Source organism: Rousettus aegyptiacus, unplaced genomic scaffold, assembly GCF_014176215.1.
Source record: "Rousettus aegyptiacus isolate mRouAeg1 unplaced genomic scaffold, mRouAeg1.p scaffold_m13_p_11, whole genome shotgun sequence".
Classification (NCBI taxonomy): Eukaryota; Metazoa; Chordata; class Mammalia; order Chiroptera; family Pteropodidae; genus Rousettus; species Rousettus aegyptiacus.
Genome location: NW_023416286.1, coordinates 29520706 through 29535732, shown reverse-complemented (window position 1 = coordinate 29535732; position 15027 = coordinate 29520706). Strand labels below are relative to the sequence as shown.

At 33.0% G+C, this 15027-nt stretch overlaps 1 protein-coding gene across 9 annotated transcripts in view; it reads left to right on the top strand.

Moving 5' to 3' along the window:
• Positions 1-15027, top strand: part of TENM3 (teneurin transmembrane protein 3) — a 766204-nt gene that overhangs the window by 227534 nt on the left and 523643 nt on the right. The gene's annotated exons all lie outside the window — the stretch shown is intronic.

Here is a 15027-nt window from a genome sequence, read left to right as displayed (position 1 = left end):
CTCCGTGTCCTCGCCCCTCCCACGCGTCTGACACCTCCGGCTGCCTGCTCAGGTGGGAACTTCGCCGGGGCCTCACATCTGAGGAGCTGGGCACTGCGCCCCGGTTCCCATTGGGCTCCCGGGTTCCCCGAGAAAGGCAGCTCAGAGCCTGGGCGCCCAGTGGGGGCAGGGAGCTCAGCCTCTCTTGCCCTGATCTAGGTGATCCCCAGTTTTGTGGTGGGGCGCCGCGTCCTCTGAGAAGGTGTCTGACAAGATCCTGTGGGGAGTCCAGCGAGCAGGAAGCCCTGGGACGTCACTACTTTGCCGGGGCTGTGGAAACGAGGCTTCTCCAACTACCAGGGAGCCAAGTTGAGAAGGAGTGAAGGAAGGAGAACGGGTGGCTGGGGCGGTGTGTGAACTGGTGGGTCTCGACTGAAACTTGAGCTGGAAACTCTGGATGGGGCTGGAAACAAACAAATATTCTGAACTGGGCATTTGAAAAATTACAGATTTATGAGTCTGCAACTCAGTCGAAGTCTGTATCGTGTTTTACAACCGATTAGGAGGAGCTTCAAACATTTTACACTGCAGTGGGTTAGGTCTGATTTCTGCTGAACACCTTATTATGCAGTTTGGATTCCGTTCTTACTGCCTCACCTTTAAGATAGTTTTATGGTAACCTGCTACTAATTCTTATCGCAGAAAAAAGGTAGCAAGTAATTCTACTGTGTAAAATAGCAAATACTTTTGTTTTCTGAAGTCACTGTAATTTAATGGAAGAGAAAACTTTCCAGGTACTTTGAGGTAAGAACAACGGAACTTAGAGTGAGAGCTGTCCAAGCACTTTTTACAGGGCCCCAGACAGCTGAGATACAAGAAAACGAGACTCTCTCTTTATAATACTCTATTTCTTATCTTCTGACAATGTATTTGTCAAACGTTTGTAGGCTCTGGCAGAATCCACTGGGTGGTCTTTAGAAATAGAAATATGTTCAGGCATTACCTTTCCCTTCTGTTGTCATAAGGGGAAAAAAAAAAGAGACAGAAGTGGTACCTTTAGAAAGCTTAGAAGAGTACCCCAAAAGGTTAGGCATTTCAACTGAACAGAGCTAGATGATTTGATTCTTTTGTGAATTTGTTTAAAATATGATGCACACACCTCCACCCTTGCCCCCCAAACGCCTATCTGGAGTAGTATTTGTAGCCTTTCTAGCATATTAGAAACAGAGTTTATCATTAAAAGTAACTGTATAATTAAAATTCATTATGGATTTTATTATTTCAGTTGAAACAAAAGATTTTACAAATATACCAACAATCTTGCGTTGTACATTCCTTGATACATTTTTAATTATATAAAACTTTTAGCTTGTGTTTCTTAAAATATGAAATCCTTATAAGAGCCTTGAAACTTTCAATTTGTGATTCTAAATGCAAAGCAAATATTTAATTCTTGCTCTAAGAGTGAGAGGTTAGTTCAGTAATAAGACTTGCTAATCCCTCTTTAAAATGTCATGGCATTCACAAATTATTTCTAAATTCTTCCAAGATAAGGGTTTATAATGAGTTTAGTTATTCTATTGTGTGTTTCAGGATTGTATCTCTCTTCCTGTTGCGTTTTCCGTAACAATCCTGCCTTTTATTCTTACATGAATTTTAATATTTCTCTTACTTAAAGATACTGTTTTTTCCTAGTAGAAAATAAATTTAGTGTAGATAATTTAAAAAGAATATTTAAGAAAAAGTTCCTTTGATTAAAGCAAATATATTTTTACATATATTAACACAATTTTAATGAAAAATGTGTTTATATACTAATAACTGCCAGAGCTTATAAATTTGGAAAATATATTAGTATTCTGTGCCAATAGCATTAATGTTAGCAACCCATAGAGAATATAGACCTTATTGAGGACTCCTTGATTATTTAAAATAAAGCAGATAAGTTTATGGAATTGTGACTATGTAATTTTTCAAATTGAATCATTTTGCATAACTGTTTATTTTTGAGAAAGAAATGTTTTAGGTAAATTAAAGAAGCTTTTCGTACTATGGTCTTGTAGGTGTGTCATGAGTCTTTGGTTCGAAAAGGGAACCTGCTTTATTAGGGTGAAGACAAAGAAAGATAAGTGTGCTTATCTCTGAATAGAAGAAAGCACCTAAATAGAGTGAAAAGTTTTACTTATTCAGAAAGAAAACCCAGCTTAACAATAATAATACAGTAATCAAGTTCAAGCTAGTCTTTCTTAGCTTTGCTTCTGTGAGCCAAGAGTAATTATTCTCTTTATAAAGAGTCAAGTAATAAGGAACCAGGCAAAAGTGTATGGCTATCATTGTGAGTAGAATGACTTATCAGAAATACTTGATCAACTCTGGGCTTGATGTACAAAAAGTGATGTTTTTATAATAGCTGTGAAAGTATGTTTTGAAGTACCAAAGTTTATTCTACCTAGAATGGTACTGGGAAATAAGTCTAGAAAATGATCAGCGCCTGATAGCAGTGCAGTGAAGACAACTTTATTAGTTTGTTGATATTGATTCTCTTAATAAATACATTATCTCCTTTCCACTAAACTTCATTTCACCCTTTAAAAATTTGATTTCTGACTTACCGAAGAATGTTATCAAGGTATTATGTAAATCAATGTATTCAGTAGTATTAATGAATTGTCTGCCCTTTTCATAAAGATGTGCTGTAGAAACCTGTTAAGTGTGTTCAAATGCATGTTATTTATCTACCCAATGTTTCATTTGATAGTCAAATGTCTATTTTGACTTTCAGAACATTCTTTATGTTGATTTGAGAGTATTAGCAAAGAATACAATAATTTGCTATCAAACTTTTACTTTGACCCACAACCAATTCTACATCACTTTGAATTTTTAGTTAAAGTAAGTGTTCATGTTTGGTTTATAAAGTAGAATGATAGTTCTGGAGAAGAATTTAACAAGCATTCATGATAAAGAAGTGTACTGAGAAGCTAGTACAATAATGCAATGCTACTTAAAAGTTTCAACGACTAAGCTTAAAAATCATGTCATATATGTTTCTTTTGGGACACTTATTAAACCTGATTTTGGTGATATCCGCTATTTGAAAAGTCCCAATGGAAATTTTGTGCTTAAAAAAAACCCCAAAAAACCAAAAACACCTTTTTAGTTTCACAACTGATTAATTGTTATGTCTTATAAAAACTGATTTATTTCATACTTTTTTATACCAAGCATTACCATTATGAAGCTCTCTTTCTAATTGAGATTAATGTTTCTGAGCAAAGAAGTGGTTTGGAGGGCTGCATCCATTTTGAGTGCTGTGGCAATCAATTTTAGATATAGCATTCCACAATGGATCAGTTTGCATCCAAACCCGCCTTATTATGTAGAATTAACTTGCTGGTGATTGATAGTAAGACTTCTACATCTTGAGAAGTCATTTGTTCTAAACAACTGTGATGGCTTGTATGAGTTTCAAAATATTGCTTCTCATTATTAAAAAATCCTTTTGGAGACTTAATTTGAGCTTTCACTAAGAATTAGATAAAGCATGAGGAAGTAATTAATACAGTTTCAACTAAAGTAGCCTTTTTTAATCTAAATACTATTTACCTCAGGTGTATTTTCTTGCTCTTCAAAGGCTTTTATGGACTTTGAGCCGTAAATGGTAAACATACATCTAGTTTTTTTTTTTTCTTCATGTTTTGTTTATCTCAATATTCTAGTTGTTTTTCAAGGATTCCTTAGACTTTTACTTATACATCTTATGCATGCATTATAACTTTATTTCACAAAGTGATAGGTATAATCCTAATAATGAAAAGTAATGCCTGTGGGGGTAATTCTTTATCTTCTTTGGAAATCTGGAAAGATGGTGAACATTATTGTCCCTACTATGATGTGTGCATGTGTTTCTTAGTTATGTCTAGTCGGCCTCAGCTTTATCAGCTTTTTATTCCCTTCTGAAAGACCATGAACGTTAAAATTTCCTTTGGCTTTGGTCCCCATCACAGTGCTTCCTGTGATATATGCTTGTAGTCTCAATAAAAGAAAATATTAAAAATATAGAATATAAGATTAATATAGATAAGTATTCTAATATAGCCAAAGAACATAGGATTTTTAAATAAAGATGTGATTGCTTTATAGAACATATCGAGTCCACACGATGACATTGTTTCTTGCAAAAAAAAAAAAAACTTGGTAGGATATGTTTATTATATTTTAATTTTTTTCTCTGTAATGACAGATTATTTACATTGATTTGTGTGTTTTTTTCAGTTAAAAACATTCATTTAAAATAGTTTTAAAGGCTAAAACAATGCACAGAAAATGCCATTTTTTCAAAGTATTATTTTAGCCAACCATTAGAATATAAACTATCAAAACATAAACATGCTCCAAGATATATATAGATGTTTCACACATCAAAACTATAATAGGATTCATTCATTTAAAATAATTTTTATAATTTTAAAAATAATTTTGATTAAATAATTCAGGCAACTGGATACTTAGAATAGTTACATAGAATTCTTGTAAAAGATAGTAATGTACTCAAATATGTCTCTTTCCACTTTAAATAAGTCACTGTGCAAATAAATGTCAGTATCCTAGAACATACTCATAAGTAATATGAGTAAATGTTTGAAACTGTATAATATATCATATAATAATAACAAAAAAGGAAACTTTACTGTCCTGTTGATACTCTTTCAATCCTAGAAGAATTAGGACTGGGCTAATACTCACTTTTCGAACAAGTTTGTGGTAGGTGGCAGTCTTAACTGAGTTCTATGACTTCAGTAAGCAATAACTAGTTCTAATGTGTTAAGCAGCAATGTAGAGAGTAGTATCATATTATCAAACTATGGTTACATTCTTTTTTGTAAGTCAAGAGTTTTTAATCACTTAATGGAGATGTGACTATTTAAAAAATCTTCTCCCCCACCCCCCTTACATTTACAGTTCTCTGGCTTACTGTGGGACATGCAAAAAAGAGATTGTTCCTTTTGAAAATGAAGTGTTTTGAAAAGAACTAGTGTATTTATATTCATACTTTTATTTTCATGTTCAATTATATAAAAGTTACTGTGGTTGCTGTTTATTGATAAAGTACTTTCAAATATTATGAAATACTTTTTAGTTCTGTTAAAGAAGTTAGAGAGGAGTGGGGATGATGTGATTTAGTTCACCTTGGGGCGGGATCTTATTATTTCAGAATAATCAGCTATTTTATTACTAGATCTACTGGGTCTCTGCCGCAAAACTAAAAGGATATATAGATAGATAGATAAAGAAGTAGAGGAGGTGAAAAAGAGATAATATGAATATAAATCTTTTGCAAAGAGTGATGGTTCTTTGAGCATTTTCTATGTGTAGCAATGTATTTGCTAGGAAAATCAGTGTATAAAGGGCAATTTTGGTCATTTAAGTTAACTGGGTAAGTACAGAAGAAAATTGACTTTCTGCATTTTTTCACACTTAAATATATGCATTTTAGATCCTTCATGTGAACATAAACATCGTCAATTTAAAAAAAATAATCAAAGAAATTCCAAATATTGTATATGATTCTTCATATTGACAGAGGAAAAAAAGGTAGTAACAGCTGTATTTTATAGGTATACTTCCTTTGTATGTAGGACTGAACACTAACTTACAATTTTATAATTATAAATTTTAGATAGAGACTTTTAAGAAAACACTGCCATTATTCCAAAAGATCACTTAGGAAGTAACTTACAAGGTAACTTACCTTTGAAAATAAGGTTCATAATATATTGTAATCATTCTGTCATTTCTTTAATTATTAGTTATACTTGCCAGAATTTTTGTGATAATTCCTCTTCAGATTGCCATAATCTAGAAAGAAATAACAACTTGGTAATGACTATCTTCCTTCAGTTAGATTCTGAAGCACTTGTTAATAGTAGGATGATGTGGATTCGTGGTACTTGCTTCTCCCAAGAGGGAAAAAAGGAAAGAAAAAAAAAAAAGCCCTCTTTTTATTGGAATGGATTATTTCATCTTGAGTTAAGTTAAGGTCAACTAATATCTTGTGACTAGAATTGTGGTCCTCCTATTCGTGTGAGGAGGTGAGGCATCTTTTTGATAAGAGAGACCTTTCCAAAGAAAGGTCTTTCTTCCTCAAGAGCAACTCCAGCATCCCATTGTGTCCAGTGTTGGCTTCTGTGCTGGAATGGTGTCTCAGGCAAGCCACTGTTCTTGGACTGCACACTGAACGGTATGTTATGCAGAGAGTGATAAGACAGGATTGAAATTAATTTAATTTACAACGAGAAATGCATGAAGTATTTTAATGGGTTTGTGTGAAACACATGCAAATATGTTAATAATGGATATCTTTCAGTAATTATAAATCTGAACCTATCGAAAAGTATACTTATTGTTTATTCTTAGTCTACCAAATGCTCTTTTAAAGTGTAACATCTTTACTAATACTTTTATCAGAGACTTTGAAATTTGTCAACATGTAGGTGGAAAAAATTGGCAAGGGACGATTCTTTTAAATAGTTCTTTAAAAAAAAAATCTAGTGCAGGGCTTGTCATTTAAAATAATTATGAAAACCAGGAGAAGACAGCTGTAAATTTTATTTCTTTCAGAATTTATAATAACTTACAGCTAAAGAAAGCTGTCAGTCCTATCCTTCTTGAAGAACAAATCTGTGACTTTTTTTATCTGAAGAATAAAAAAGAAACATCTTGAACAGTGTTATCACATTTTTCTATATATAAGCAAAAATGAATTGAATATTCGAAAATGTAAACTTTTTTCACTTGCATTTTGTGTAATGATGATAATAAATACAGGCAAAAATACTGTAATTAATAACTAATCTAGTAATTTAAGTAAGTATAGAAAAGCAATTCACTAATATCATAAAGGAATAAAAGCTATAGTATTATAAACAACCATATTCTGTCTCTTTATTATCACCAAAGCAGGGCGTTCTTATAATGATATTGCTGAATTTTATGATAGAATCGATAATAGTTGGAGAATAACTTGACACAATCAAAATAACTGAAATATTAACCTTCTTTATATTCACTAATACTTTAAGAAATAGTCCCCCCAAATTAGAAAGTTTTTGAAAATAATCATACCTTCCAGGAAAAATAGAGTGTTGACTTAAAATGCTGTCAATGAATTTGAGTTCAGAAATGAGTGAAGACTGAAGAGAACTTCTGCCAGCTTGTTTTTCTTTAAATTAAAATGGAACAGACATTTTCCATATCTAATATATCTCTAAGCTGATAGTTCTACTCTAAGTTAATTTTTGGCTTGTTTCCCATGAAAGTGCTAGCATATTTAGCATTTAAAATAAATTTCAGTTAAACAAAAATTAAAATTATTATTTGTAGGTAAATTGTACCTGACAAACCAGAATTGAATCCTCAGTTTTCATGCTTCCATATAGCTTTTTCTTGTCAATGCGAATAGAATACCCTATTCTGTGTTTCCTGTGATTCGAAAATTAAATAAAATTCTTCCTTAGTGATTACTTTTGTCCTAGAATATACAATCTCTGAATGATAAGATTCTGGCATTACAGAAAAAAAATTTATAAACAACATTGGCATGTTAATTTGATTTGCCAATAAGATTTTTTTTTCTTTATTTGTTACTAATTGAAAAAATTACATTTGTGGCAGAGACTTTGAATCAATACTTTACTAAAGATAAACTACTTCTTTAATGTTTTCTCTCCTGTGTTTTTAGCATGATCTAACTTTCTATATTGTTTTAGTCTGTATTAAGTGGTAGAGTATATGTGTAGTGTGATAACTTTAAGGAAAATAAATCATTGCAGGGAAATAAATTATTGCAAAGGATATAATTTAAAAATTAATTTTTTTTTAAATTTTTCATAGAAAGATCTAAAGTACAATATATTGTAGCTAAAAATGCGGTCTTGAACAGAAAAGTACTCATTTTATATTTTTTCAAATTCAAATATTGTTTTACTAGTGACCTATATAAATAAACCATAATAATTTAAATTATTTACACTAATAGCTTTTATCTTTTATAAAAGTCTTTCCACTAATGAGAACTGCATATTTTCCTTTGTATGAATAATATTCTCTAAGTCCATATTTAAGTAATTTAAAAATATTAGGAATCAAAACATACACAAATGCCAATCAAATAAGTTTTTTTGAAAAACCTAAAAGGAATGAAGATGGTTAGATAAATCTAGAAATCGTAAAAATAATTTAACAGATATCCCATCTTGTATAATCTTGACACTTGGAAAATATTAATATTATGCATGCAATACCTATATAGAAAACCAAAAAGTTATTTATTAAAAAAATTAAAGAAGTGTGGTGAATTTATATTATTATGCTTAAGTCACAGCATTAATGCATTTGAAAAATAAGTGTTCTATTTTAAGATGCATCATTTATTGATATTTTGGTTTAAAGAAATCTCAATAAAATTCATATAATCTTGCATTTCATTTAAGTATGTTGTTAGCAAGTTAGGCCAACTCTTAGTCTGTATAGCCATGACAGAAGTCTAATCTCTCTTTCTTCAAGTTTTATATAAAATCTGCACCTTCCCATAAAATAGTCATCTCTACTAGACAGGTGTGTGATACCCTTGACAAATGAAAGATCTGAAGTAGAGGGCCAAGTGCTCATTTTATGAGATGCCATCAAATTAATTCTCCTTATATCATCTGATGAAAGTAGCTTTTAAAAACTATTGTACTTCAGATAGGAATTTTAGTATATCAAGATTAGTGAATTTTATATTTATCCATTAGCAAAGGGTAATGTGAATTACTTAAGACGAATCATTAATGTATCATGTACTTCATTTAAATGTGATATAAGATATTTGGATGTGTTGTATAATTACCACTTGGGCTTTGAAAAGGCTGTTATTCACTTTTAAGACCTTAAATGTTGAAGAAGCAAAGTTATCAGCCATTCTCAGCCTTAGAAATTATTATTAATGTAAGCCTTCAGGGGACTAATGTATCTTTCATTATTTTGTTCTTACCTTTAAAAACATCATATCTTCTAGGATTTATTTATCTTTTAATTTTAAGTCTGGAACATGCCACTTGATTTAGGAATAGTTGTAAATTATTAGTACACATTATACATTTTTACCCCAAGGGGAAGCACAGCAAGGCTTTCTGGGTGAGGATCTGGTTCTTTTAGGAGTAAGAATCATTGGTATAAATGGCTAATTTTGGTGGAAGAGTGTTACATAGTTTTTAAGTCCTCGTTATTACTTTTAAAAGAATATCCCATTGGGAATAGGAAGCTTTGTGGATAAGCTGACATTCTTTGATGAAGGATTATACATTCTCTCCTAAATCTGTGATCCCAGAATCTACTGCACAATAGTTTTCCCAAGTAGCAGTAAACTAGCTTGGCCATCGTTTCATTTCCTTTGAAAAGTTAATTGGGTGGTTTCCTAAATCTAATATTTATGTAGAATTTTATTGTAAATATATATTTTAGACATAACAGATTCAGCTCCTAAAATTCAGAGGTTAATAACTTGATGCAAGATAGAGAAGCTAGAAAAGTTTTGAAGGATGCTTTTACATTTTAAACCAGATGACCAGTGAATTGATTATTGCCGGGTACATGGTCATTTATGTCATTTGCCTAGTCAGTAAAGTCTGCAGGATCCGAAGTTCTTTGTAAGCCTTTCCCGTGTTAGTATACTGAAAGCAACCTGAGAAAGGGATAACAGCATATAAAATTAAGCCCTCACATATTATGAAGATTAAAGTTTAGTTAATTTTCTCAGAGGCTATTATAGCATGGTTTGGTCAAGAATTAAAAAGAAAAACATAGAAAATTCTGTTATGTGATTATATTTCCATTTAGAATGAACAGTTTTTTGCAAAGTATTAAGAGTTTAATAAAAGTCTGTCATATTATAAAGAGAACTTTTTTGGTAAAAGAAATATGTTAAATATTGAATGGTCATAGTAGACAATTAATTATACTTATATTTCTATCAGTTTTCATTTAATCAGTGTCAATCAAATGGAAAACAATTTATCCTATTAAAAATGTTAAATATTGATTATTAAGACATTTGAATTATAAAACACTAGTGATGCCACATAAAAAAGCATAATTTATTATAAACAATTTCTTTGCCTTAGTAAATGGGTTCTCATTTCTGAGGCTACCCTATTCTTTAAGAGTAGCAAAGTTTATTATAAAAATCGCAAAGTGAAGTACGCATTTTAGAATTTAAATAATTCGAGTTTTTCTGTACTTATTAATTGAAGCATACTATAAACTTCAAAAGATTGTTCTTTATAATGTTCATATTTCTGTTCTGAGTTATTATCTTCTTATAATTTTACATATACATATATTTTCATTGTGAAAGATATTGGAATCTAAAAATTGTTTTCTATCCTTAAATATAAATTGAAAATATTTATAATGAGGAAACTATTTTAAAAGATTATTTTTATGATCACTTTAATATGACAAGTGAATATTCAAGCCTCATAAAGGATTCTAAACTTTTATAATTGCTATAAATATGAGGTCAAAAAAGTAAACAATACTAACAAGAAACTAGCTAGATATAATCAAGTTTCCATTACTTTATAAGATTTTTAGAAGAATTTAAATAAGACTTTAAAATATTTATGTAAATAGTGTCCAGATTTCCAGATTATTAGTAGTAAAACAAGGTTTAAAAATCATTGGTTGAAAAATATTACTCATCATGTTTACTACTTCTAGTTTTTAGAATATACGTGTTTTAATTTGCATATAAAAGTAATAAAGATTAAGGATTTTGAAGAGCAGGTTTTCCATCTATCTTTCATCAGCTCTGTAGCTGAATCCTTACAATCCCTTTCTTCATTATTCTAAGCCACTATCAGATTCTAATCTTTGCTGTCTCCACAGCTGTTTGAGGATTTTTTTTTTTTTGAAAATGTATTTGCAAATACATGTTTTTGTATACCTCACTTCCTATAAATATTGCTAAAGGAAGGTTAAAGGAGAGCAGGACTGTGTATAGGTCCATGGACGATTCTATTAGTTTTCAAATCATTATGTCAATGGTTATTAGGAAGAACTGCAAAGATTAAAACGCAACTGTGGCTTCACTGATATTAAGCAATAGAAATCACTGAAAATTTAATAATTTCTCCAGAACGCGTTAACTTGTATGTAATTAAACTCTAATGAATCAAGTGGCTACCCATTTCTGTGGGTCATTTTTCTGAGGGGATGGTCGTAACTTAAATTCTAAACAAAATATGATACTTTTCTTCACTTTTAAAAACCCATTAAAATATGACAATATAAAGAAATTTATTAATCTCTTGTATTTATTTTGTTGTGTAAACTGGAGAATGGTTGTCACCTGGGCACTTAACAAATATGCAATGATTTAACCCTGGAGAAATTACAGTTCTCTTTGAAGAAAAGCCAATGTATTTACTTGCATTAATATTATTTATAGAACAAAATTGGAAATTCTGTCTATATATAAACCTTAAGAAATGTTATATTTGCCACCTTTTAAGGACAGCTTGTCTTCTTTATTCGCAATGTTTCTCTTTTCTAATATCAGAAATTTTTCCATGTCTGTGTACAGCTGGACTGGATATCTCTAGGAATAATTAAAGGTACTTTCTGAGATTAGAGAAGTGTAGAAAATTGTTGTGTTCAATACCTTCGATAGATGTTGTATATAAATACAATTATTTTTGCTTTCTTATTTGATATTCTAGAAAATAACCATTGCCTGATGAAAATTCTTTGGAGCACAAGGAAGGCAGGATTGGGGGTGGGATAAATTAAGCTTCTTTTGGAGACTTATACATGACACCTCATTTTTCTGATACTTTTCTTGTGATCATATTGATTGTGGGAAAAGGTAATCAAAATCTAAGGCCAAAATACAAAAAATGCCTTTGTTTCAGGGAAACTTTTGAAAATTGTTCAGGGAAAAAATGTACTACTTATCATTTAAAACTTGAAATTTTTTTCCTTTTTATATTTAATATATTAGAAATTAATAATGAACCACTGCTAATGAAACTCTGAAAATTAGGAGGCTGTATAAATTTAGTAAAGATCTGCTCTGATTTGGCTGTCTATATTTTTGATGTGTGCCTTATTTATGTTGGCATTTTACTTCTTCTAATCCATTTAAATCAAACCCCACATGTTTTGTTAGTGTTCTGTGTCCAAGTAAGTGTGTCCTGGGGAAGATTAGAAGAAATAAGACATGATCTTAGACCCCTAGGAAGTTTTCACTTCCAGTTGAAGCATGATATAAAAGATAACTGACAGTAATTATGGTTATTAAGAAAGCCAAAGAGGTCATGGAAGACTTACTGCTTTAGTCATATGTACTCTAGTATCCCATAGAGCTTTGAAATGCCAGAGGACTGAAAGAAGCAGAAAAGCAAAGGCTTCTAGCATGCGGCCTTCCTGTAGCATACAGACCTTAGTAGTGCCTTGAAACTCTATGGGACATTGGAAAGGACGTGGGGCTGTAACCACTAACGAAACAACAGGGGTGCCCTGAAGCTCACAAATATTTAAAATGACAGATAGCTGAGTGAATTAGAACATACACCTTTATAGTTCTCCACTCCATACATGCATGGCCATGACGCTCGAGATGGGGCGCTGGAAGCCAGTGACCTGGGAAGAATCGCAAGTTGATGATTTGCCTCCTTCCCTGTGAATTGGCATGGCAAAATGTTTGTTGCACACTTGCCTAAAAAAACCCTGTGAAGGCAGAAGACCCTCTTCCACTGTTCTCAATATGGCCTCAGCTTCTAGCACAGTGCCTGCCCTGAAGAGTCCGTCAAAAAATCATTGCTGTGGGAATGAGATCTTCCCTAGTGAGAACTGCTCTCATTTGAGAATAGCTCCTTCCTACAAGGGGTTTGTGGCCTCTAGACTAAAGTCATCACCAAAGACCACTTAAGTTCTCAAAGTATATGATTCTATTATATTATGATCACATATGATTTATGTTAAACTTATAGTACCAACAAACAGCCATCAGCATTCAGATGAGAGCAAAAGATGTGGCTGTAGACTGTAGATCTCTATAAAAGGACAGAGGTTGACGTGGAAAGGTGAGGGGATTCCAAGAGAGGGAAACAAAATGGGCCATCAGCACCAGCAACCCCAAATTAATGAACAGGTAACAGTAATGCCAGTAGGTAACACAGATGAATGCAATTGGCCAGATTATTTGCATATTACATTTTCACGTCTACACAGATAATGTGTGTTCTCTCGTATTTCTTGAAATATGTAGCTCTCTTTGTCTTTTATTTTCCATTTTTGAAAGAGGCATGGCTACAGAGGAATGTTTCTTTACTATGAGAAAAACAGTGGAGCAAGTTTGATAATAAATGGTGTTGACATAGCCTCAGAGTTAGAGGCCCAGGGGGTGATGGGGACTGTGAGCCGAAGGGCACATGCTTCTTCTGAAAGGAGACACCACCTCTCACCTCTAGACTAGTTATTCCCATGTGGAGGTGAAGCAGTGTTGCTGGAATGTGAGACTTTTAAAGAAATGCCGAAATATGAATTGTGCAATATCTCTAGATTTTAAAATTCTAGCTCATTAACACACACTCACGCATGCACACACACAGGAAACACACACAGATAAAACACGTCTGCAGGCTGGGTTTGGCATTTGGGCCACCGGTTTGCAACCTGTGATGTAGAGGCACAGGTCTGCATTTTGTGTTTGGGAGCTGGTGGGTGAGCAGGAGGAAGGGAGGCTCCCCTACAGAGAAATCTGCCGTGAGTTTTGAGTGAGAGCTTGGGTCCAGATTGTGCATTATCTTAAATGTCATCCTCTTCTACCCATTTTGGAGAAGAAAATGTTTTCATCTCGCAGTGCACTTCTCTTGCCTAAAAACAGAAACCCAGAACGCCAGCCAATCCTCTGTAACCATTATTTACGGCAAGGCAGGAAAGGGTTAAGTGACAGAAGCTGTTTTGGTCTACACTTTGCCTTTTCACTCAGCCACTTCAGAACCCTCACTCCTTGTCTCCATCTTCTTCCCATCAGGGACTGAACCTCCTTGGTTCTTGAAACCCTTAATACACCTATAATTTGAGGGGAATTCTAGCTGCAAGCAATAACTACTAAATATTTCGCTAACATCTGAGTATTATCTGAATCCAGATACTAAATTCTGTAAGACAGGAAAATCCAAAGTTAAACCAACATGTTGGATTAGGTCACATTTATTACATTAATTGACTAAAAAGAACATTAAATTCCCTAGGCACACATTCTCATTGTTTTGTGGTAACCGTGTTAGGCTCTGGAACTAGAGAAGTCTGCTTAAATTCCATTTCTGTCATTTATTGCTATGTGACCTTGGGTAAAGTCACTCTATCTCAGAGCTTCATTTCCTCATCTGAACAATAGGATTGATAATAACGCCGAGGATAGCGCTATAGTCAGGAGCCTGGTGTGGTGCCCTGCTCACTGTAGATAACATGGCAACGGTGGCTTCAGTCATTGGAACTGTTGCCAGTGGCACCTAATAGTGAACATCGTGCTTACTAGTATGGCTTCACGTGAGTTTTGGAGTCATATTTGGAGACCAAAATTCAAGTTCCAGCTGTCCCACTTTGTTACTTTAACTCTCATAAAAATTTCGATGCTAACATGCCCACTTGTGGGCTGGTTGTGAAGATGAAATGAACTAAGGCATGGGGAGAGTTTACACAGTGTCAGGTACATAGTGAGCAATAAGTAATGTGTGTGAGAGAGTATGTATCAGGAGAGTAACACCCACTTATCCAGCAGTCAGACGCCTGCAACATTAACTGTCTAAATTAGGTAAGAATAATGAACGAGCAGTCACAGAAATTCTTCTCTTTACTTGGGCTGTCACCTAGAATTTTACTTGTTACTAATGAATAATTCTTAACAACAGTGATTGTCTGACTTGCCAAGTTAGAAGTGCTAAGTTCAAGGAGAGGAGGATTGAGAGACACTGTTCAGGTTTGGCCTGCAGATAGCCA